Raw genomic sequence first — 21,958 nt, forward strand, 5'->3', positions numbered from 1 at the left:
CTTTGAAGCCTCTTATTGTAAACCATAAGCGTCTCATTTTTTCTTTTCTTTTCCTTATAATTTATGTGGACAAATTTGGGTTATTTGAACTGTAGGAGACTTATTCTATGGGTTCCTGACTGCATATGTGTGGTGGAGTTTGGCTCATTCTTCTTTCTGTATTTATGACAAATTGGAAGCTGGATATGGAGACTTGATGCCTTTGGCAAGACTACAGGTGATATGTTATCAGGAGGCACGTATGTGTTTTGCCCTCCTTTTGAGAAGCAAGCAGCTGTTGGTGACCATGGTCCAGATCCATTAATTCATCAGGGGTTGTAAAAATGGTGATTTTCTACTTTTATCATTTCACTTTCATTTGTAAGCAGGTATAATTTTAAGAGAAACGTTGCTTATCTACTATTTAGTTACCAGTGATATAGTTCACACAGGAGAGGCAAGATAAATGCCTAATTCTTTTCCTTTATTTACCAGACTTCTTTTTCTTTAAAAGCAATTTATTTGATTCTGACCACAAAATACAGGGAAGGAGCAAGGGCTACCCTGTAACGTCCTGGTCACACATCTTCCCAGTCTATGCTTCTATACATACTCTTTGTAAAACGGCAAGCTCATACTGTCCCCAAGTGTTTTTTTTACATTATCACACCTGCAGAGTATAGGATAAGGTGGGAAGTTAAAACAGATGGCCCATTCAGAAGGTAGGGCTCCCTCCAATTCATGTTCCAGCTCCCTTTTGCTAATCTTGAAACCAAGGTAACTGGCTCTTCTTACTATTGTTTTACTTTTTTTTTTTTTTTTTTTGAGACAGGGTCTCTCTGTCACCCAGGTTGAAGTGTAGTGGTGCAATTTTGGCTCACTGCAGCCTCGACCTCCTGGGCTTAGGTGACCTTCCCACCTCAGCCTCCCAAGTAGCTGAGACTACAGGCATGTGCAACCATGCCTAGCTAATTTCTGCATTTTTGTTAGAGATGGGATTTCATAATGTTGCCCAGGATGGTCTCGAATTCCTGGACTCAAGCGATCTCTTGGCTTCTCAAAGTGCTCGGAATACAGGCGTAAGCCAATGTGCTCGGCCCTCATTTTTCTAAAACAACTCTCTCATGAACGAGTAGGCCATAGATGAATTACGCCTGAACAATTCTTAGAGTCGTTTAAAGTAACAATATAGAAAGGCACTTGACTAATGCCCTTTCCTTACCCCCAGCTTCCTAAGTTCCAGGCTGTCTGTGGCACCTGGATTGCCACCCTTGGGTCCTCTACACCCCATGGCAGCAATGGTGGAAGGGCAGGCCAGGCCAATCACAAGGAATAAACAGTCTTTACTAGGCTCAAACCAGGAGTCCATAGGTCTTGAGGACCTCTGTGTAATTGTTTTCTCCTCCACATTCTTTTGGGCCTGTTTACATAGCCTCATAAGCTGTTTTTTCTTCCAATAGCAGATATTGGCCTTCTCCTTCCTCTTCTCCTGGGTGGCTGTCACTGCCTGGTACTTCCAGTCAACCTCGTGAACCGGGCACCCCAGGTAGGCAAACTTTCTCACAGGCTTCAGACGCACAACCTTGGGAGCAGCAGGAAGCATCATCCACTTTTTTCTTGTCATAGGGCAGTGGGATCCCATTAAACACCTTCAGATGGTCAGGGACGGCCTGGCCTTGCTTGGTCTTGCGGGGCAGCATGCCTCAAGCGGTCTGCCAAAAGATGCAGCTGGGGGGCCTCAGGAATGGTTGGTGTTCATCTGCTTGTGAAGGAAGGCCAGGTACTCCAACTTGTTTCTGTGGAAAGTGCCAAAAATGTTGATGCCTTTGCAGTGCACGACCACCACCTTCTGGCCCAGCAGTACCCGCCTATCCATGATGGCTGTCAGGCAGCCCAGAAGGTGGCCTCGGCCAGTGAGCACCAGGACCTGCCCCTCCGTCTTTGGCAGCTGCCTGGGAAAATACTAGTTTTCAAGATAACTGCTTTCCTGTCATTCTTTGAAGGTGACCAATCATTTTTGCTTTTCATTATGATGAACTTATCCATTTATTGATTTTTATTTTTAATTAGAGATAGGGTCTCACTATGCTGTCCAGGCTGGTTTTGAACTCCTGGGTTCAAGCTATCCTCCTGCCTCAGCCTCTCAAGTAGCTGTGATTACATGCATGCTTCATTGCCCATGGCTTGAACTTACCAATTTAAACGTACTTTGTGGATTTTAGTGTTATAGTTCTTATTTTTACTGAAACTCAAAATTCTCATTTTTGGCCAGTGGAAGCCTCTTCCAGTTGGCTCCTGAGTCCTTTGACCTTCTCTAGTAGTCTTTGTTAGCTTCTTTGTTACCTGGTTTGATATTTCAGACTAATCTTGTAAATTTCCAATTTCAGTCTTTTCTCCAAGAAGCCCTGGTTAGTGGAAAATATTAATTTAAGCCCGCACTCTGTGTGTTAGAGATGCTCAGAGCTACTGGTTTCATTACTGTTTCTAGGCCTTTTCAGGGGACACACACATATATGCATATTTATATATATTTAAAATATGATATATCATATGCTCATTAATATTTTAAATTAAAACTCAGAACTATATAGTGTTTTTCTTTTTAACACCTTTATCATACAATTCACCCATTTAAAGTATACACTTTAGTGGCTTTAGTATACTTACACTGAGTTGATTCACAATTTTAGAACATTATCATTATCTCAAAAAAGAAGTGTTGTGTGCATCAGCAGTCACTCCCCATTTCCCTCCAACCCCTCTTGTCCTACGCAACCACTAATCTACTCTGTCTCTATGAATACGCCTATTTTGGACATCATACAGTATGTACTTGGTTGTCTGAAGCTTGTTCCCAGGTAGATTCATCAGGAAAGCCTCCTGGAAACAATATTCCCAAGTTCTTGCATGCTGATAATAGCCTGCTTGTGTCATTTACACCTGAAAGTCAGTTTTGCTGGGTATAAACATCTTTGTTTCTCATTCTCACCATGGCTGCCAGAATCTCCCTTGAGCTGGTCATTAAAATGAGAGATCTATTTATAATATAATAGAATGTAATCTGCAAATTTGGGCTAAGAAATGAGTTAAAACTGTGGTCATCCCCTAAGTAAAGAATCAGTACATGTTCCCAACTGTTTCTGTGAATACTGCAGTTTATTGTTTTCCTTGAACGACTTCTCTACTTTTTAGCATCTTCTTTCTACTATCCACCAACTACTTTCTCTTCCATAGAACACAGTATTTTTCCAGGGGAAAAAGATGCCCAACTTTTCCACTTCTTCTTCATTCCCATGGATACATATCTGGACTACCTAAGTATTGTATGGCAAGAAACGCAACTCTACATTTCACTGCAACAAGTCATTGTGTTTAGATACAAAAATGGGTTAAGAAGTTTTGACTTATGGGAAGGAAATTTATCCCACTATACCCCTCCCCTAATTTATAATATTCTGTGAACTTGAATGTTAGTGTATCATAGTTCTAGAAAACTGGATTTAAAGGAATGCTTAAAAGACATTTATTTCATATTCCATTACTTAAATTAAAAAAAATGTGATAAAGGGTTTGCTCTAGGTAATACCTAATAACCAAACAGAGCCTGAGAAACCAGAATTCTAGATTCTAAAGGTAATGTTCTTTCCACCCTATAAGAGCTACTTCTTAAGTTCATTAGCTGGATGTCTCCAATACAATGACTATTTCAAGTAGCCCCCCATCCCTTTTTTTTTTTTTTTTGAGGCGGAATTTCACTCTGTTGCTCAGGCTGGAGTGCAGTGGCACGATCTCAGCTCACTGCAACCTCTGCCTCCCGGGTTCAAGCAATTCTCCTGCCTCAGCCTCCCGAGTAGCTGGGGTTACAGGCATGCACTACCACGCCCAGCTATTTTTTTTTTTTTTGTATTTTTAGTAGAGACAGGGTCTCACCATGTTTGCCAGCCTGGTTTCGAACTCCTCACCTCAGGTGATCTGCCTGCCTCAGCCTCCCAAAGTGCTGGGATTACAGGCGTGAGCCACCACGCCCAGCCAACCCCGTTTACAAATCATTTACCTATAGGCTCAAAATTTGGTGATTTCCCTTAGAAAGAAAGAGAACTAGTAAGGGCCTCAGATCACTACATGAAAGTCTACTCCAATTACAGGTTCTCAGACAAGTAGCTCGTATCCTATTACTGGAAGGAGAGGCACAGTTTTAGGGTGACAAGGAAGTAAAGTGACAGAATACATTATTAGCTTTTTGTCACATCTATAGATTCCATGAAACAGCTTTAAAAAATTACGTATTTCAAATTTACACACAACTTCAATATCAGTGTAGTCATAACCAAACTATCAATTCCCATTGTGTCCGGAATTGGTGGGTTCTTGGTCTCACTGACTTCAAGAATGAAGCCGCGGACCCTCGGTGAGTGTTACAGCTCTTAAGGCAGCGTGTCTGGAGTTGTTCGTTCCTCCTGGTGAGCTCGTGGTCTCGCTGGTTTCAGGAGTGAAGCTGCAGACCTTTCGCAGTGAGTGTCACAGCTCATAAAAGCAGTGTGGACCCAAAGAGTGAGCAGTAGCAAGAGTTATTGCAAAGAGCGAAAGAACAAAGCTTCCACAGTGTGGAAGGGGTCCCGACCGGGTTGCCACTGCTGGCTCGGACAGCCTGCTTTTACTCTCTTATCTGGCCCCGCCCACATCCTGCTGATTGGTAGAGCCTAGTGGTCTGTTTTGACAGGGCGCTGATTGGTGTATTTACCATCCCTGAGCTAGACATAAAAGTCTTCCACGTCCCCATCAGATCAGTTAGATACAGAGTATCGACACAAAGGTTCTCCAAGGCCCCACCAGAGCAGCTAGATACAGTGTCGATTGGTGCATTCACAAACCTCGAGCTAGACACAGGGTGCTGATTGGTGTGTTTACAATCCCTGAGCTAGACATAAAGGTTCTCCACATCTCCACCAGACTCAGGAGCCCAGCTGGCTTCACCCAGTGGATCCCGTACCAGAGCTGCAGGTGGAGCTGCCCACCAGTCCCGCGCCACGCGCTCGCACTCCTCAGCCCTTGGGTGGTTGATGGGACTGGGCGCTGTGGAGCAGCGGGTGGTGCTCGTCGGGAAGGCTCGGGCTGCACAGGAGCCCACGGAGGGAGTGGGAGGCTCAGACATGGTGGGATGCAGGTCCCGAGCCCTGCCCCGTGGGAAGGCAGCTAAGGTCCGGTGAGAAATTGAGCGTAGTGCCAGTGGGTCAGCACTGCTGGGGGACCCAGTACACCCTCCGCAGCTGCTGGCCTGGGTGCTAAGCCCCTCACTGCCCAGGGCCGCCGGCTGCTCCGGGCGAGGGGCCCGCCAAGCCCACGCCCACCCGGAACTCCAGCCGGCCCGCAAGCACTGCGCGCAGCCAGTTCCCGCTCGCGCCTCTCCCTCCACACCTCCCTGCAAGCTGAGGGAGCCAGCTCCCCCCTTGGCCAGCCCAGAAAGGGGCTCCCATAGCGCAGCGGTGGGCTGAAAGGCTCCTCAAGTGCCGCCAAAGTGGGAGCCCAAGCAGAGGAGGCACCGAGAGCAAGCGAGGGCTATGAGGACTGCCAGCACACTGTCACCTCTCACTATCATGAATAGTCTTATATTTGCTTTGGATAATTAAAAATAAAGTAAAATATTACAAAATTTTAAACATATACTTTCTAATTATCTTCGGTTTCCATGGTAAAGCGAGTCTAGATTTTGATTTGTAAAGCCTCACGAGTTTCTGGTAGACTGTGTCCTTCCCTTTTAATAGTCACCTCTTTTATCTCTCAGACCAGGTTTTCTTTTTTCTCCGGCTCATTACTGAACAGCTTTTCTCTCACTCCCTCCTTTCTCAAGCAAGTATTCATTCTTTTTGAAGTTTCTTAAGGGCCATTTACTGCTTGTAACAACAGGAAAAAGGCTCTTTGCTATGCCTTTCCTAACACCTTTCAATTAGATCCTGTAGGAATAGACAAAGTCACTGATTGTGCCAGGTATCTGAGTAGCCCAAAATTTCCATGTATGTTAGTAATAAATATAAACGTTATTATATGCTTATCTATAGCAATAATATATTAATAGAGCATATACACTTATCACAAATAATTCAACTTTTGACTTCTAAATGGTTAAGGAAAATGAAAAGAGATTAGAAATGCTCAGTTTTTTTTAAGGAATACAAAATACGTACTATTTTGTACCACACTTTCGATTGATTTATGAACGTGTGTGTGTTTTCAATGGAGAAATCTTGTTACTAATCTGCAGCCTTTGTCTTTTTGAACTGCTTTTGATAATATAAAGACAAAGTAGTTGGATCTGAGACTGTGCAAGGATTTATGACCAATCTTTATTTAAGCTTTATGTCACCTCCATTTCCATGTGAATTGAGGATAATATTAACAGCAAATAGATGTTGTTGTAAATAAACAACCTCCTAAGATGGAAATCTATAAATTGAATATAAAGAAGGAAATCCAGTTACCACTAAGTCATTTTCTTTACGAAACAGATGTCAGAAAGGGAAAAAGGTGACTTTCAAGACTTTGTAAGCTGAATTCTAGTATGAAAAGTTAAAAAAATTTAAGTCTTTAGAGGTTGGAAAAACTCTGAGTGAGACTGGGGCAGAAATTTAGTTAATGATTTTTTTCCAAATCTGTTGTGATTTTCCTTTAATATTTTCTGATCAAAAGAATATTACAAGTTCAGTATGCAAATTCAGATGAGTACAGAAAAACAGGCAGGGGGAAGGATCACATACCAACCGGAAGCAAATATTTAGGAATACCAGGTTTATAGTTTAGAAATAGCTCCACATGCATTTTTCTCTATATTTTCCATAGCTGAAATCATATTATACATGAAAGTATCCTGCATTATTTACCATATCCATACTTGCCCATGCCCTTGAATAAACAAGCATAAATTTTAATGGCTGCATATTACTCTGTTATGTGAGTATTCCATGATCTGCTGCACTCCCTTACTGCTGAATATTTGAGATGTTTCTTCTTATTTACTAAATATATAAAATATTTCCAAGACCTGCTTTTGGCATAATATAATTAAATTTTTGGATTATTTCCTTTGGATAGATTCCCCAATGCAGGATAAGAGTAACTCGAGCTAAAAGGATCTACTCATATATACAGCACTTGTTTTTTTTCTTTTCCACAACACTTTTATCATATTACATTCCCAACGGCAATGTCTGAGAATAAATTTTTGCCCCACTCTTACCAAACTAGGTATTAACATGATTTTGTCTTTGTTAATTTGATAGGAAAAAAAAGGTGGGGGGAGAGGAGTCTAAGTGTTGGTATTTTATTCTGAGTATTCATAAAGTGGGTAAATGCTGATTCAGCATCTATCTGGATATAGGGGAAAGCACTGAATGGATAAGGAAAAGTAGTGGGAACTGCAACACCATGTAGTGGGGTTGCATGGGATTGAGAACATCTGTCAATGTGGAAAACTGCCCATTTATGAGTAATAATTAAACTCCATTATTTGAGGGGATCTCCTGAGATTTCACTATGGGTTGGATCCCTATGAAAAACTCGTGACAGATGCCAGGTCACTGGATCTAATCTTAGTTTAACCTTAGAAACACTAGTTTTGAGTGTTCTCATTTGTGAACAATTAACATAATTCAGAGAAAACATACTATAAAATATTCACTGTAAATCTTTATAATGAGTAGATATTTTGTAGTTACTTTTATGATATATGACAATAAAAAAGTGAGCAGTCCTGTCTCACTTTTTCTAAGTGAATAAAATATAAAGAGCACTGGAGTCCAAATTTTTATTCATAGTCTAGAGAAATTCATTAAAGTGCTGTCAACATATGGTAGATTTACGAGCTATTTCTAAGTGCTTTTTGGAGTTCTTTAATTACATAAAAGCATACCAATTGTATTGGTAAGCCTTCACAATTTATGTCTGTTGATAAAGCCAAAATATTTTAGTTTCATTTGAAATGACAAGGTATTACCTTTTCCCTTCATATTTTATATCAGATATGATTTGAAAATTGAAAGTAATATCTTTTTCTAAATCGTGAACATCTACCTCATTCAGTGACTCAACTACTACCACTTTCAATATGCCTGAGAAAAGGCTGAATGTATACCTTAACTGTCACAATGTCACACCAAAATATATACATTTTACCAACATTTTGAAGTATATCTGACTTTAGTTCAGAATAAAAAGAGAGATTAAAGCTGAAATCACATGGCTGTCTTTATATATATTGAAAGTTTTTGTTATATGTACTTACTGGATAATGAAAACCATTTTACTCTACTGATGAAGGGAGTCAGAGATTGAGGAATAAAAACATGGAGAAAGAAAATGAGAATTTTTTCAATTTAATGAACTATATTAAAAATTCAAGGACAGCTTTGTGTTTTGAGAAAGACTTAAGTGCAATGAATAAATATTTTCAAATATAACTTGTGCAAAAATCTATTAACTCATAAGCATTATAAGTGTGATTGTGGTTTAGTTTTCATAACTTAATTATTCTTTGTTGCTCAAGAAGTGGAAGATTTCATGGGCTAGAAGGTTGCTGCTAGTTCATTTTTTTTTTTGAGACAGAGTCTCACTCTGTTGCCCAGGCTGGAGTGTGGTGGCATGATCCTGGCTCACTGCAACCTCTGCCTCCCGGGTTCAAGCAATTCTCCCGCCTCAGCCTCCTGAGTAGCTGGGACTGCAGGCACGCACCACCATCCCAGCTAATTTTTTTATTTTTAGTAGAGATAGGGTTTCACCATGTTGTCCAGACTGGTCTCAAACTCTTGACTTCGGGTGATTCACTCACCTTGGCCTCCCAAAGTGCTGGGATTACAGGCGTGAGCCACCATGCCCGGCAACTGCTAGTTCATTTTTATGAGATTTAGGTATGTAACTGATGAGCAACTAAACAGAAAAGGAAGAAAAGTTGTGGTACCAACCCTGGCAACACTGGTTTTGGGAATAATATGTGGACAGGGTCATGTGCTTTGCTACAGACAGCAGTCTAATCCCATTTCTGTCATGTCCTATATGGCTAAGGAATTAGCTTCTCAGAGCTTCAGTGTAATTACCCCAGTACTGATACTGTGTACTTGGCACAAAATAAACCATAAAAAAACAGTTTTATCACCACTGCTGCCCTCCTTCTCCTCTTCTTCATTTCAAAGGAAAGAAAGAAATGAACCATCAATACAGAACTCTTAAGTTCCTCTGTTTAGAATGTGATTTCCTCCAAATCTTCCATGGTTGACCCTTCTATGTCATTCAGACTGTGGCTTCGATTTGGCCTAAAGTAGTCCTCATCATCTCCCTTTCCCACCCTCCATAACTTTATCGCATGGTTATATTGTATTTTCTTCAGAGCTCTTATTGCCATCTAAAATTATCCTGTGAACTTGTTTAACATTTTACCCCCTTATCATGTAAATTTCACGAAAGCAGAAACTTTGTCTAATTTGTTCACTGCTGAATCCTCCAGAGACTAGAACATGGTATGGAACATAATAGATGCTTAACACATTTGCTGAATAAAGGAGTGAATCATAAGGGACTAGACATGTTAAAAATTGGAAGCCTGACCAGATGATAGAGAGAAGTCTACTATAACTAGTTATTCAGGGCTTAATTCTAAGTTAGTATTATTCTAAGTCTAGTTGTAAAGCATTAGACGGCAGAAACTCATACATGCTGGAGTTGTTATTTGCCTTAATAGCTAAGCCTAAACTGTATTATACAGTGTTCTTTCTACCTGACTATAGTAACTACATGAGAGAAAACTAAGGAAGTCACTATTTAATAATCATAATATTAAGTTAGACTTAAGAACTGAAACACATAAGTTAGCAGTAATTTATAAATTAGAGTAACTGTGGGTATTGTTTTGTCAATAACTAAAAATAACATAAAATATGATTACACAAGTAAATGCATCAACCTAAATGGTATTTATAAAACTAAGATGACAATCTCTTCTGCTTATCTTTTCTAACTCTAGCCTTCTACCTAATGGCAAGAATGAAAAACAAAAGTGTTTAGAATAAAGAGCCATGAAAAAAATTCTTCTGTTCTACGCTTATCCTATTAAAGCTCCGGAATTTCTTTGTTTTTGAAGGCCCTTAGAATCTCTATTTGTATTACTTCAGAGGAATCGGATACTTCAAATTATTATAAAATAAAGATCAACTGTTAAGTTAAAAACAAACATTGCCCTCAAGGCTTATGTTTATTTTATTATCAATTTAAATGAATTTTCAGCTAAATTATAAGACTGGAGCTGTTTGCTTTCAAATGCAAACAAATTGTGGCATACTCAGATATATGACCTCAATTGGGAAAACATTTCATCATGTAGCAGAAGTGAATTTGTTATTAAAATGGTTAACCCTATGATCTGTCAATGAACTATTTTCTAAAATGTTTTAAAGAAAAAAACTTAAAAAAATACATAAACCATAAATCTACATCATAAAGTGATAACACAAGAAAGTCTGGCAAATGAAATCTTTAGAGGACTTCCTTTAGAAGGCACCTAATTCCCAGACCATAAAAATTTTTAAGAAAAACAAATTTTTTTATGAATCAAATGATAGTTTCATACATTAAGTAAGACTTAATTTATAGAAGAAATCCAGGCCAGGGGCAGTGGCTCACAACTATAGTCCTAGCACTTTGGGAGGCAGAGGCAGGAGGGTCACTTTAGGCCAGGAGTTCAAGACCAGCCTGGGCAAAATGGTGAGGTCTTATCTCTACAAAAAAAATAAAAAGTAGCCTGTAATCCTGGCACTTTGGGAGGCCGAGGCGGGTGGATCACAAGGTGAGGAGATCGAGGCCATCCTGGTTAACATGGTGAAACCCCGTCTCTACTAAAAAATACAACAAATTAGCCGGGTGTGGTGGTGGGCGCCTGTAGTCCCAGCTACTCGGGAGGCTGAGGTGGGAGAATGGCATGAACCTGGGAGGTGGAGCTTGCAGTGAGCCGAGATTGCACAACTGCACTCCAGCCTGGGCGACAGAGCAAGACTCCATCTCAAAAAAAAAAAAAAAAAAGTAAAAATAAATAAATAAATAAAAGTGATTAGCCAGGCATGGTGGTGTGCATATATAGTCCCAGCTATTCAGAGAGCTGAGGCAGGATTCCTTGAGCCCAGGAGTTCAAGGATGCAGTGAACTTGATCGTGCCACTGTGCTCCAGCCTGAGTGACAGAGAGACCCTCATTTCTGAAAAAACAAAACAAAACAAAAACCAAGACAAAAATCCAAAACAAATTCACAGCACCACGATCAAACTGTCTACATTTATCTATGCAGATAAAATTCCAGTATAGTTTAGAAGAAACAGCTCTGTATAGGTATAGCTGCATTAAAATCCAGCTCATTAGCTGATATTCGTGTTTACATTTCTACTGCCAACTCTAATTATCTGACTTACTTCTTAAGGCTCTAGAGTCATAATGTTTGTTCAACAATCACATATTTAAACTTCATTCTGCATGAATATTTCCCTCTGCTTTTTGTTTAAGCAGGAACCTTTGCTCAGTACATATTTTAGTATGTATTTATGAATTTTATAGAAAGCGTTTATATTTTAGCAGTATTAAAAATCAATTCACTGGTACTTAGATTTTTTTTAAACATCAATTTTTATATCTTATTATTTTTAAAATTGAAATATGTTGCATAGTCAGTGATAATAGATATCTGTCCCCTCCAAAGCTCATCTTGAAATGTGCCCCCCTCAATGTTGGAGGTGGGACCTAGTAGGAGGTGTTTGGATCATGGGGGCGGATCCCTCATGAATCGCTTGGTGATGAATGAGTCCCCTTGGTGATGAATGAGTTCTTGCTCTGTGAGTTCACATGAGATCTGGTTGTTTAGAGTATGGCACCTCCCTTCTCTCGGTCCCTTCTCTGACCGTGTCACATGCCTGCTCGCCCACTGCCTTCTGCCATCAGTGGAAAGCTTCCTGAGGCTTCACGAGAAGCCAAGCAGATGCTGGAGCCTTGCTTATACAGACTGCAGAACCGTGAGCCAAATAAATCTCTCTTCTTTATAAATTACCCAGCCTCAGTATTCTTTTATAGCAATACAAAATGGACTAACACAGCCATGCAGATAGACTCTGGCAAAATCCCCCCTCAACCACTCAATCTCATGTTATCCTAGATTATGACATCACTTGAAACTGCTCCATTAAAAAAAACTCTTTTAATTCATACATCCCACCATATAGCCTTAACTTTAAAAGCTTCCAATAACCTGTTAAATTATGGCTACTACTCCTATGCTATTTCAGCTAAACCTCCAGCAATTCGACCAGTCCATTTTCTCTCTAACCACTACTTACCTGCCTTTTTCCTAATGCCTTATATTAATCTTGGACTGCATGGTCTATACATTCAATAAATTCTGCCAATACTTTAAAATCCATGCCTTTCTGTGTTACCTGGCTACCAAACCTCAACTAAAACCAACTAACTGCCTTCTCCATGCTTGTACCTGAAGTGCTGAGCACTGTTGGAAAAAGTATCATACACTTAGGAGGACTGAGGCTACCATAAATTCATGGCTACCAGCCTAGACACTGTCCAGAACCTCTACCATGTTTCTGTAGTCAACCCTTTGGAATGACAATTTTAAACTGTACACGTTCACATCAAACATCTCTCCTCTTCCCCTAAGTCTCAGCAGAAATCCTTGTCTTGTATTTAACAGGATCCACCAGAGAATAATTATCTCATTTATTTGCCAACAAGTCTAACAAGTTACCTACTTGTATTCCTACCTTCTCGTATTCCTACCTTCTCCTCCACTTTCTCATATTGCAAAGGATGCCTCCCCAAAGGCCATCTGTTTTCGTGAATGCCACCTTCCCCTAACTGCTTAAAGACCTTGAACTAATCTTAATTTCCTTACCACCTTCTCTTCTTCAACCAAAAACAATTTGGATTCTATCCTATTACTCTACCGAAGTACCCTCCATAAAGTCATCCATGACCTCCATGTTGTAAGATGCTAAAGACAGTCCGTTATACAACTTCTAGCAGCAGCACTTGACACAACTGAACATCTGTTTTCAAAATAGTTATTTTCTCTTGGACTCTGTGATGTCACATTCTACTAGTTTCCCTCCTACTTCCCAGACCACGACTTCTGAGTCTCCTTTTCTAGCTCCTTCTTCTCATTAACACTTAAATATTAAGGCCTATTTTCTCAGTGTATAATGCCTTGGACAATCTTATTCCTGTCCATTCTTTCAATTATTATTTAGTTGTTGATGACGCATGGGTTCAGGCCTATCGATATCTTATCTTCTGTGCTTGAGATCTCTAATGTCTAGCTGCTATTCAGTAGCTGGGAGCCAGAATGCCCAAGTTTGAAGCCTAGCTCTGCGACTTTGCATGTCCTTGGGCAAATAACACTCTGTGCCTCTGTTTCTTCCTCCATAAAATGAGAATAAAAACAGTTCCTACTCCTACTTTATAGGGTTGTTGTGAAATTAATATTTGAATTAACATTTGTCCATGGGGACTGTTTCTCTTATTCACTGTTGTTTCTGCAGCACCAACTGCAGTGCCTCAAAGCAGGTATTCAATAAGCATCTGCTGATTCACTTAATGAATGAAATTACCAGACGGTAAATTATCACAATTCTGAGGCATTTTCTGCTAGCCCTATTAAATTTTAAATTTCTTGCTACAGCTATCTTATATACCCTTCTAAAGGAGATCACAATTTGAAAGAAAAATAATTTGCAAGAACATTCCTGGAAAAAACAACTTTTGTTGAAAAACATTCACTCACAGGCAAAAATCTGTGTTAGAAATCCGTGTCAATACAACTCAGGCAATAAAAATGATTTGAAGTATTGGTTTCAACAGTCATTATGAATTATAAAGTGATTCAATATAAATCAAAATAGAACATATTACCTCATCTCTTTCATTAGCTTTTTGAAAAATGAGAAGTGACTGACCTAGTGAGTACTTAAATCAAAGAAAAAGTGGTGGAAGGAAAAGCACCAGGTCTTTAACATCCAGGCAACACGGCAGGCCGCTGCCAAACAGCAACTGGCTCCCATCACAGACAACAGCAGTGGTGGTATAGAGGGCAGTATATGACTGTCTGTCAACTTCACTGTTTGAAATCTGGAAGGCCAGGGAGAAGCCTACAGAGTAGAAGGTTATTTTCAGGAGAGGGGAAACTTCGTAAACAAGTGCTTTTTACTTGAAAATTTAGTGAAGATGTGTGTTAGTGAAGATTCGTATCCCAAGTCACACTCGTCACCCTTATTACTTTGGTGCCACTTTATGGAAGGCTTTTTTCCAGTGAGACTGGCTGGCTCCAGTTTGGGGACTCTTGACAAAGTTATCTTCTCAGTAATTCTTATCTTCTGCTACTCTGGGCTGTCAAGAGGGCTGCACGGTCTAACCCGTCAGTGGTCGCTGTGGTGGTCATGAATGCTATTCATCACCATCTCTTCACCCCTTTAAGTTGTGGTGGCCCTATGACTTGCTCTGGCCAATGAAATGTAAGCTGAAGTAACATGGGTCTTTCAGACAAGTGCATTAAAAGCCAGTGTGGGATTTGCCAGAATCTCTTTTGCCACCACTCCCTCTTCCCCATGACAACTAGAAATGACCTAGATGGCAGCTGCCCCAGCAGGTTGGACTCTGAAGGAAAGGATGATGAGAAGCAGAGTCAAGGTAGAACATGCTGTCTTAATCCATTGAGATTTCAGGCTGTTGCTGAATGATAACACAGGCCTATTGCTCACTGATACGAATTTGTAGTTTGCTGCTATGTGTAGGGAACTATGCTAAACTAAAAGGGATAAAAATATTTCATTAAAAAACAACTGAATTTGGCCAGATGCAGTGGCTCATACCTGTAATCCCAGCACTTTGAGAGGCTGAGGCGGGTGGATCATGAGGTCAAGAGATAGAGACCAGCCTGGCCAACATGGTGAAACCCCATCTCTACTAAAAACACACACACAAAAAATTAGCTGGGCATGGTGGCGGAAGCCTGTAATCCCAGCTACTCGGGAGGCTGAGGCAGGAGAACTGCTTGAACCTGAGAGGAGGAGGATCAAGTGAAGTGAGCCGAGATCCCACCACTGCACTCCAGCCTGGGAGCAGGGCAAGACTCCGTCTCAGAAAACAAACAAAACAAAACAAAACAAAACAAAACAAAACAAAACAACTGAATTTTCTGACTTTCCCTTTCCGTTAGGTTTCAAGCACTCACTTGGCAATGAGATCAAGGGCTAGGCCAGCTTCTACCATTTACACATTAAGTATAAATAAGTTTTAGGGCTGGGATTACTAGTGACATGTAGAAATGTGCTCATGAATTGTGGAGATAAAATTTTTACAGCTTATAAAACTATGCTTTCAAAAACAATTATCAGTACAAGATAGGGCTTATGCAGAGGGACAAACAGAACAAATCTGAGTTAAGGGGTACGTATGGTTTCTGTAATTGACTCTAGGACAAGAAAAAGTAGTAATTTCTTCTGACTAAAGTATGTGTTGTTTTTGAATCAACTCTGTACACTCCTATATTCCTTTTAAAGTACAAATTAAATTTACCAATCATAATGGAATAGTCAATGTGTAACAGCTATAACTCATTAACCATGGAAATTTAATTATAAACACAATAAGCAAAATTACAATTCTCTGTTTTACTGAATTAAACTTTTAAATGAAAATATTAGCTATTCAGTATTTTACATTCCTTTATTATAAAAATTTCAATAATGCCAAATAGTAAATTAATATTTAAAATATATGCAAGGCTAAATCTAAACCTCTAAGAAATCACAGGGCCAAACACATTAACATACAATAATTACATAATTATATAATTACATTAATATAACAATCAGTATCACCTGATAAATATAATTAAAATTGTTCCTTTCTAGGAAATTGGCATAAATGTGTCACTAAGTTTTAGTTAGTTTCCTCAAATTAAGGACCATATATATATACCTTGTAGAATCACTTTCACATTTACTTTTTATAATTTCTTCTTAGTTTTATAATTTCAGAATGCTCTATGTCAAATCTATTTTAAAGGTCTACAATAAATGACCTACTGTATTTAGTAATGATATAATCTACAAATAGTCTCCAGCTCATTTTGAAAACTTTCTTTTTCAGAGAATCAGGATGTACAGAACAGATAAAAAGGAAGATGTTTTGCTAGCGGGTGGGGGGGGGGCGGGTTTGAAGGTGGAGCCACAGAGGCTATTTGTGGTTAGAGTTCATGCATATTGTCAATCACCTTACTACATTACATTTTCTCCTTCCCATCTCCTCCCCCAAGCCTTCCAGGCTAGTTGCTTATTTATATTATCCATGTACAGATTTTACTTTAAAAGTCACTGGAAGAATTTTCTGTTGGGGTTTTAAAAAGTAAAGGTCACAGAAAACCTGTTGAAGAGTTTTAGTCAATGACTAAATGACTAAACATTTACTAAATGTTTTCTAGTGCCAGGCATACAGTGCTAACCATGAGGATATGAAAACAGCAGAAACATCATTTTTATTTTTGAGTTGTACAAATCCTACTGGGGAAAAGGGAGTGAGTAGGTGAGAGGGCTCACAGAGCCATAAACAATGAACTATAATAGTAGCATATGCAGAGAATGCAGGAAAGGAAGTGAAGGGGGAGGGGGTGGGGTGTCTTTGTGTTGTGCAGCCAGGGAGGGCCTCGGAGGGGCTGTATCTATCTTGGCGGGTGGGAGGAGCAGGGTGAAAGCCATTCTAGGTAGAGGGAATGCAGATACAAGAAGTACACAGATGTGCTTGGTGCGTTTTTTGGAAGAAAAAGGGTCTGTTATACAGTGGAAGGTCCATGAGGACTGTTATGAAGAAAACCAGAAAAGGTAGGCTGAGGCTGAATTACAAAGGCTTTGTAGGCCAAATCAAAATGACTCAACTTTTAAGGCCACATGGACCAGTGGTGGTTTGCAAGAAGACTGTGTGGAGTGATGACAACTTTCCTTAGTGCCACAGTGGGGAAGAGACCGAAGAGGGGAGACGCTGGCAGTATGAAGGTCAGTTGGATGAACATCACTGTCGGTTTTCTCCCTGTGCACTGGCATGTCATTCCAATAACAAAACCGACCAACCAGAACATCAACTTTTTTTCTTACAGGTCTCATCAAGTTTTCCAGTTTTGGTTTATGAGCTACATTTAATCACTAAAATGTAAGCTCCAGAAGGCCAGGGATTGGGGGCTATTTTATCTCAGGCATATCTTGAGGCCATGAGCAGTGTCTGACATGTAGTTGGCACTCATCCAATATCTGCTGAAGAGATATTTGATTTCTTCCAAATAGTGATTGTAATCTGGAGCACATCTCTCACAGCTTTATCCCAATCATCGCCCAACCTGATAAGCACCATTTCCATGTGCTGCTCTGTACAGATGAGGACCCTATACCAAAACATGCCTAGAAGGGTCTTCCTGCTGAGGGGACCACTCAAACTCACAGTCATCAAAACTTTGTCTCTTAATAAGTGAACAACATGGTTCTTACTGCTCTCAAGGTCTTTCCCAGAAGACTGTCTCAATAAGGACGCTGTTGAGAAGGGGCAGAGAAAGCTTTATCAGCTTTTCTTTCATTTTGCAATCTATTTATATTCTTATTTTTGTTATGTCTTTTTGTTTTTTTCCCTAAATTAATGAAATATAGACTTAACCACGTATTTATTTTTTCTTAATACAGACCTTTGGAGCTATGTATTTTTTTAAGTATAACTCTGGCTGCTTTCCAACAAATTTAATGTGATGCTTATACTGTAGTTGTTAAGTAGTCTAATATTATATACTCATTCCTTGATCTAGTTATTTGAGAGATTTTAAATTTTCAAGTTGTTTTACCATTTTAAATATGTGTACATTTCTAATGTTATATTTTGATTGGAGGTATAATGTACATATTTTCCTAAAATTTTCATTGTCTATAGCGTAAGAAAAATATTGTAAAGAATTTAATTACTATATTAGTCTGTTTTGTGTTGCTATAAAGGAATACCTGAGGCTGGGTAATTTATAAAGAAAAGAGGTTTATTTTGGCTCATGGTTCTGCAGATGGTAGAAGCAGCATAATACCAGCATCTGCTTCTGGTGGGGCCCCCAGGAAACCTACAATCACGGCAGAAAGTGAAGAGGGAGCACGTGTCACACATGGCCAGAGGGGGAGCAAGAGAGACAGGGGGAAGGGAAAGGAGGTAGCAGACTTTTTTTTTTTTTTAAAGTAGAGACAGAATCTGGCTTTTATTGCCTGGACTTGTCTCAAATTCCTGAGGCTCAAGTGATCCCCCTGCCTCAGTCTCCCCAAGTGTTGGGATTACAGGCCTGAGCCACCATGTCCAGCCAGATTCTTTTTAACAACCAGACCTTGCTGTAACTAATAGAGTGAGAACTCACTCATTACCCTGGAGGAGGGCACCAAGCCATTCATAAGGGATCTGGCCCCATGACCCAAATATCTCTCATTAGACCCCATCTTTAACACTGGGGATCACATTTCAATATGAGATTTGGAGGGGACACACATCTAAACTGTATCGATTACCTAATTTTTAATTTCACTGTACCACTATTTCAATTCTTCCTTTTAACTGTATTGCATAGCTGTTATTTCTTCATTGTATGGGATTAACATATATTTTTATTTTAAGGTATTGTGATCACTGTTTTCAATTCTTTTTTTTTTTTTTCCAATTAGGCCTTTTGTTGATATCTCTACTTTCTGGAATTAAATCTACTTAATTAGAGATCATAATTAAAATTCTTTCCATATATAAGACAGTAGGATAAATCTGAGCTCAATTTTTATAATTTAGAATTTAGGCAGGATTTGGGAGGGTGCTAACGTATTTCTGGTGGATCCAAATGTATTGTTGGATTTTTCTTGTTTACACCATATATTTCTACCTTTTATGGAAAATTCAATATAAGCAATATATGTGGGTTATTTTATGCTATCAAATTTTCTGTATTCATAAAAGTAGCAAAACCGCATTGCTGTTAATTCTCTTCCATTCTTTGCTCTGGGCACTAGGAAACCTGAAGATACATTTCAATCCAAAGCCCAGATGATTTACAAACTGGCAGAATACACTGCTATGTGCTAACCTTATCTGAAACTTTAATATGCGCTAACTTTATTCTCCGTTTTTCTACAGTTCTGTTGGAATCATACACATTTTCTGGCACTCTGGTTTTTTTGCAGAATGAGGCAGGAGACAGATGGATAGTCTGGGAGATGACTCACTTTCTAATGAATTGTGGCAGACACTGAGTTTGAAAGGTAACCAGTCATATATCCTAATTTTCTAGAGAATTTCTAAACATTTTTATGATTATCCATAACTAAACAAACTCTAAAAAATCAATTTCTAACCCCCAAATACTCCGAATGTCTTAACCCTATTATGAAAAAACAAATACATCTTCCTACCAGTAAACTGACATTCTTAATCTTCTCTCTCTCCTCCCTACTCCACAATCCTACTCCCCTCCGTGTTTCCTCCTTGTTAGTCTTAAAATTTGGCAGGATTATACTTATTGAGTAAATATCTTTCAGCAATATTTCGTACTGGTGTTTGCAGCAGTGGATAACTTTTAGGGGGAATCTGAAGAACAAGCCTTTTGCTGCCTTCAAAATGAAAGGTTATCATAGTAAACTCATCTACTGTAAAAATCCATTCTGTGTCTTTTACCAGTCTTGGATAAGATGTCTTCCTCACCTTTTTTCTTTGAAAGCTAGTTCTTAATCATTTTGGCTTCCAGGAGTTGGCTACTGTTTTTCTATTTTATAAACTTAAAACGTACTGGCAGAATGTTTTCTTCAAGGATTAAATACTCTGGTCTAAATGTCGTCTCTTAGCTTACAAAATAGTTTTGCAAATCAGATTACATTTTTTCAGATATCTTATTCAATTGTCAGTTTCCATGTGGTTTGTCTATTTTCTCTGCCATATTTATATTCACCATAGTAGGTGAAATCTTATTGTTGGCTCCTACACGTCCTATCTCCCTACCCTTCTCACAGGGCCTCAATTTCCTGTTCGGGAATTATCTATATTTCCTTATCCTACTCAATCCAAACTTTGTGGAAGACTTCTATCATATCCTTTTCATTCTCCAAGATCCCCAAAGAGGCGGCATGTAACTGAAACTCTGACAATTAGCCTCTTTCTCCAGGGACTTTGTGTCTTGAGTAGAGTAACAGAAGGGTGGAAGAAACAGTCCATGTTACTAATTGCAGGGTGTCCCAAGGTGATAGTACAGCTATAGAGATCCCCCTACACCAACTTGACACTTTTTGTTCCAAGTTGCTCTTCAGCCCTCTCTCTGATTCTGCAACATTTCTATGTCCTATTATATTGACTTTCTGCTCAATATAGATATTGGTTTCTGTTGTAAAACAAATAATATTACATGGTATATTCACATAAACTCTTTTCTACGTGTCATCTTCTCTTGCAATGACATATTTTACACGTTTTTCACTTGTCAATTTCAATATCATCTTTGCTTTACTCTTATTCTGTAGTAGTATTTCCAAAATTTGTTCTGAAAAATAATTCTAATTTACTGTTAGCAGATGTCACTTTTTTTTAATAGAGGAAGGCCATTGTTAAGTAAGTGTGGAAAATGCAAGGATAAATAAAAGTTAATTCACTTCTTTTTTTGTGCATTCTGAATTTCCAAGAAAGAATACACGATGTAGCTCTTCCCAAACTTATTTTTAGTATGTATACAGATACAGATTTATCCTGCCATATCAAAAGAAACTAGTGGTCTTTAGAACATATTTTGGGTAATCATATTCTAGATGCTGCTATATTTACTATCTCCAGTGAGAATTTTAGCTCCCTTCCAGCTTATAATAGAGCAGCGCTACCTTTTAAATTTATTTTTAATACTGATCCTTCCTATTTAATATTCATCTTATCCCCATCCTATCTGTTTGTAATTCTTGTGGTTGACTTTCTTATATAGCATTTGAAAATATTGATGCTTGACTTTTTTATGGTGCTACAAAATATTTTAACTGAGCTAGGTGGTTTCAAATTTTTGAATATATGCCTGTAATCAAAGTTTACTACAGGTACTTCATATTTCTATTATTTTTTTGGTAGCTTAGACTTCTCCTGGGATTCTTAACTATTGTTCAGTGTTTCTAACTATAACTTTCCTGAAACATGTATCACAAATCAGTGGTAGTACTTCTCCTGCTTTTGCATATAAATTTAAGAATCTTGAGCTGATATCAATGTGGGGTCTATCTACTTCTGATGGTGATTTGTTCTTAAAATACTCCCGAGCCTCAGTGATGAAACCAGAATGTTAAATTATGGTGGTTTAAAAGTCCCTCTATGAGATATATAGAAAGATGAATTGTCCTAGACACCTTAGTAAATTGTCTGATCTTTGTAAAAAGTGTGTGGTATAAAACTTTATCAACTATTTAAAACCAACTTATTCATAATTTGCTATGTTGGTGTTCTATTAAATGAATGCTCATTTAAAAAATTTTTGATACGAATACAAATAGCTCAAGAACAGACCTGGGGTAAAAAATTTTCTGGATCACATTCCTAATGGCCAATTCCCCTGAATGCATTCATCAAATGAAAGTCAATTGTCAGGGTCTAAGTAACTGGGAGAAATAGGCAAGTGATGATGTTAAAACAATCCAGTATTAATCATTTTCACTTGCCAACACCACTTCAGAGAATATTCATTGATTATAGCAATATTATTCAAAATAAAAAGATACTGAAAATAATCTAACTGTTCAACATTCTGGAAACTATAAGAAAAAACATGCTAAGAATATGGGTCCCTATAACTAAAACACTCTACAGATACCAAAATAAAAGAAAAAAATCTTAAATTTTTATCATAAAAATTAAAATACAGAAAACCTACATGTAAT

At 38.6% G+C, this 21,958-nt stretch overlaps 1 protein-coding gene and 1 pseudogene across 1 annotated transcript in view; both read right to left on the reverse strand.

The window, feature by feature from the left end:
- MAN1A1 (mannosidase alpha class 1A member 1) overlaps nucleotides 1-21,958 on the reverse strand; it is a 182,686-nt gene that overhangs the window by 99,263 nt on the left and 61,465 nt on the right. The window lies entirely within an intron of this gene.
- On the reverse strand, nucleotides 1,332-15,275 carry LOC105739546 (annotated as a pseudogene).

Source organism: Nomascus leucogenys, chromosome 3, assembly GCF_006542625.1.
Source record: "Nomascus leucogenys isolate Asia chromosome 3, Asia_NLE_v1, whole genome shotgun sequence".
NCBI lineage: Eukaryota > Metazoa > Chordata > Mammalia > Primates > Hylobatidae > Nomascus > Nomascus leucogenys.